We start from the raw sequence: 4,541 nt of genomic DNA, 5'->3' as shown, positions 1-4,541 counted from the left end.
ATGCTGGTTGCAGAACACGACCTCTCAAAGCAATGCTATGCGTTATGGATAGTATTGCATCACTTTTCCAAAAAAGGAATTTATAAAAATAAAAGCATTTCCAAGTCAGATACATGAAACGTTCCTCATGGGAGGTTTTTCATAAATGCAGCTTTGGGGGAATGCCCATAATTGCTCTATTACACATTCTTATGCTTGGAAAACTGATTTCTGAATCTGAAAATGAATTTATCTGGGCTTTTTTCAGCAGTAGGTATAGGCATGAAATACATTTGCTTTTGATGACAGGAAATAACTTTTGCCCATGAGTAACTTCTAGGTCTTTAAAGTTCACAGAGAACAGCCTTTACCTTAAAGCACGAATGCACCCTGGCCAAGGAGACAATGTGACACACAAAGGAGGTGACCCTGCAGTGCGACAGATCTGAATGCACGGAGTACAGATGGAGCATCTCGGAGGGATGTGGTCTGAGGAATCACAAGGTGAGCCAGAGTGGGCTGTTTTTGGCCTTGGAGTAATGTAAAGGGAGCACACTGCAGTCTTATGGGAGGGGGTGAAAGATGAGAGAAGAGAAAGTGAAAACAGGTCACGTCCTCTGGCCCCAGAGGAGGAGTAGGAATAGCCTGGGTAGTACTGAGAGCACCTGAAGAAAGGACAGAGAACTCACTGTGTGAAAGAAGAACTTTAAAGGAAATCCTCTCTTCTCATCAGCAGAAAGACTCTGTGTGTGCAGCCACCCTACGGATCCAAGGGAAACTGTGTGAGATGGATGGGGCTGGTGGTCCCAGGCATATCCACCTCCAGGTAAGAGGAGAGGGCTGTGCCCCAGCCCACTGAGCTCCTCAGGGTGCTTTGATAGCACAAAAGAGATTTCACGGGTGATAACAAGCATTATGGCAGTATAAGCCTGACAGCAGGTTGGGTATTAGGAAACGTTTGTTCTCTAAAAGAGCAGTGATGCAGTGGCACAGCTGCCCAGAGAGTGGTGGGGTTACCATCCCTGGGCGTGCTCCAGAACCATGGGGATGTGGCACTGAAGGATGTGGAGTGGGCTGGGGTTATGCTTACGTATCTGAGAGGTCTGTCCCAACCTTCATGTTCCTGTGATTCTATGACCTAGAAGCCATAAATAGGACTGGTCATGTATGGGAAATGTTTGGGGGGTTATGAGTTAATGCCAGTATATCTGAAACATGCAAAGGATTTACTAGAAGGTTTCTAACTTGTTTCGTGAAAGGCTTTTTGACTAGTTAGCATTTCCTCCTTGAGACATCGTGGCTCCTTCTAAACTGATTTTCAGAGAGAATGTATTGATCCTATTTCTATTTCTTTATTGAGTTCTCTTAGGCGCATTCAGATCAGGAAAAAAAAAAATATATATATATATATATATATATATATATATAAATTTACTGTCTCTTGCTTCTATTGACAGCTTATAAAAATTGAAATCCAGCAAGGTTGCTTTGCTGAACTCTGTCTTGCTAGATTTGCAATACCTCTGCCCTCCCTCTTTTAAATCTCCACAGTTTGGCTGATGATCTTTCAAGTGAGTGAAGATAATCCCACAGCAGATTTTGGGATTCTCACAGAACATGTTAAGGTTTTTTCTTAATTCTTCAAAAAATTATACCCGAAGTCATGGACTTTTTAAGAAGTTTTAAAAGCGATTGAAAGAAACAGCTATTGACAACCAGCAGGATTCACGCTATGTTTGCTTACAGTTTTGTTTTATGCATATATAGACCTTAAAACTCATTTATTCACATTAGTGACACGAATAACCGAGGGCACGATTTACAATGATTTGTCATCCAGGATTAGATTTTAAAAAAGTTTAATTACTTTTTCATTAACCACAGTTAATGATGGCCTTGTTAACCATCCTAAGGTGACGCCAAGAGCTATTAGCTGTATTAAGGGCCAGTTGCAAGAAAATTACTACTTTTATAATCCCTAGAATGAGTTAGAATGTTTTCCTCCTTTGAGAAAACAATATTAAGGTATTTAGATACGTATTAAAATCTACCCAGAAGACAGACTTTGAGAAAAACTGATTGTGTAATAAAAATAACTGACTAAGTTTTGCACCACTCACAGTCAGACCTAACGCATTGAAGATCATTCTGAAGAATCATAGAATGGCTTGGGTTGGAAGGGACCTCAAGAATCATGAAGTTCCAAACCCCCTCCTGCAGGCAGGGCTGCCAACCTCCATATTTAATACCAGACCAGGCTGCCCAGGGCCCCATCCAACCTGGCCTTGAACATCCCTGGGGACGGAGCATCCACAACCTCTCTGGGCAGCTGATCCAGCACCTCACCACTCTCTTGGTAAAGAACTTCTCCCTGATATCCAAACTAAATCTTCTCTTCTTCATCTTAAAACAATTTCCCATTGTCCTCCCATTATCTACCCTTCCAAAGAGTTGAAGAGATCAGTCTTGTGAAAGGAGTGATCTACAAAAGGTAAATACGTGGAGGAACTTTAAAATCAAAATCAAAACACACCATAAAGAAGATGTTAAGGAGGAAATAGAAATGATTTTTTTTTTTCTAGAAAATCATTTCCTTCTCATTTGCAGAAAGGGGATTTAACATTAAAGATAAAATAAAAATATTCAGAAGTAATTGTGTAGATATAGACTGCCATAAGATGTCTATTTTGGACAAGTGGGATGGATGGGACTGTTGAAATAGGTGAGAAATGGGACTGCTCAGTAACTACACCTCAAGTGTTGTAGCTGTGGATGTAAACAGGAATTTGGGAACTGAACTTTTAGCCCCTGTTTTGTTAAATTTTGACCACAATCTTTGTTCAATGTAAACCAGTCTCTGGGCAGCCTGGTCTGGTGGTTTGCAACCCCGTGCATAGTAGGGGGGTTGAAACTAGATGATCGCTGTGGTCCTTTTTAACCCATCCCATCCATTTAACCCAGGTGAACAAACTGAAATTGTGTAACTGCTATGTAAAAATGAAAGTATTGTTTTATTAGGAAAAGGAATTCAATGTCGTTCTAAACCACGACATAATTTCAACATCTGTCCAAAGTATCTGTGGGAAAAGCCACTTTCCATGGATTAAAACAGTTTAGCTTCCTTCTGTTTATTTTTTTAATATCATCATAACATATATAATGCAACCCTGATCTGTTAGAAACTCAAACTGAATGTTGTCTCAAAAAGTAAATGTTAAAAAAAAAAAAAAAAAAAAAAATTAGAAATATTTTTTATGTTATGCAACCCTTTACCCTCTTTTTTCTTAAATGAATTGTAGCGAAGTTGATGCAAACTTGACGCCAACACCAAGCACTTCTATCCAAACTTCAACGGAAACTCCAAGCCAAGCAGGTTGGATGACAAGCACACCAACACCGACCTTGGGAAGAGCAACTGTGAATGTGGGGAACCTTTCAACACAGAAAAGAACTGTGGAAAAATGAAGATAAGTAGCATAAACTGGATGCATGGTGGCCTTTCTATTGCTAAGAATTTGTCTGCATGAGGATGCCCTGTATGCATGCTGGCAGCTCAGTGCAACTCATTGAGGGGGGATGCACCGCAGGACATTTCCCCATCCAAGTCTGTTCTGGAAGGGCAATATTTCACTGAGAGAGAGAACATGCACTTTGCAAGTGCAAAGAGAAGCGTAAGACCCTCTTAAATGTCTGGCCCCAGGCAATCTGTTTCCTTTCACAGGGCTGCTCTTGAAGCAGGTCTGCAAAGACTTATCGCTTCCATCTGCGCCACAGAGACAAGGGCACCGTTCTCACCCCAGTTCCATACAGACATCCCAGAACTGCTGACAGCTGCCACAGCCCCATAGCAGAATATTCCTGCATGTCTCAGCAAGCTTCCCAAGCTGCACACATGGGGATGTGCAGACACACACACCCCCTGTGCAGGCGGCTCCTGGGTACCCAACCGTGTGTTCTCCTTGTTGGGAAATGGAGAACCTTCCTCCATTTCAGCAGCTCCTCTATCAGATGGCACCCCAAAAAAGATAGCTGGGAGATTCACCCATATTCAGTTCTGGGGCCCCCAATGCAAGAAGGTCATGGAACTGTTGGAGAGGACCCAGAGGAGGGCCACAAAGATGATCAAAGGGCTGGAGCACCTCCCCCATGGGGACAGGCTAAGAGAGCTTGGGCTCTTCAGCCTGGAGAAGAGAAGATTCCAGAGGGACCTTATAGTGGCCTTCCAGAACCTCAAGAGGGCCTACAGGAAAGATGGAAAGGGACTTTTATAAGGGCAGATAGTGACAGGATGAGGGGAAACTGTTTTAAACTGGAAGTGGGTATACTGAGGCTAGATATCAGGAAGAATTTCTTTACCGTGAGGGTGGTGAGACAATGAAACATGTTGCCCAGTGAGGCTGTGGATTACACCTCCCCAGAGGTGTTTAAGCCCAGGCTGGACTGCTGTGAACAACCTGGTCTAGAGAGAAGTGTCCCTGCTTATAGCAGGGGAGTTGGAACTATGTGATCTTAAATGTCTCTTCCAAACCAAAATGTTCTATGATTCTCTCCAGATGCATGTT

The 4,541-nt window shown here is 42.5% G+C and overlaps 1 long non-coding RNA gene across 1 annotated transcript; it reads left to right on the top strand.

The window, feature by feature from the left end:
- The first annotated feature begins 343 nt into the window (after nt 1-343).
- LOC122185423 lies at nt 344-4,320 on the top strand. The gene is made up of 3 exons (XR_006180860.1): nt 344-483; nt 713-805; nt 3,279-4,320. It is a non-coding gene; the product is annotated as an uncharacterized LOC122185423 (long non-coding RNA).
- Nucleotides 4,321-4,541: the final 221 nt, after the last annotated feature.

This window comes from Lagopus leucura, unplaced genomic scaffold, assembly GCF_019238085.1.
Source record: "Lagopus leucura isolate 7727_CA_CO unplaced genomic scaffold, USGS_WTPT01 Super-Scaffold_100029, whole genome shotgun sequence".
NCBI lineage: Eukaryota > Metazoa > Chordata > Aves > Galliformes > Phasianidae > Lagopus > Lagopus leucura.
The sequence above is the reverse complement of the archived record's forward strand: the minus strand, read 5'-3'. Positions and strand labels throughout refer to the sequence as shown.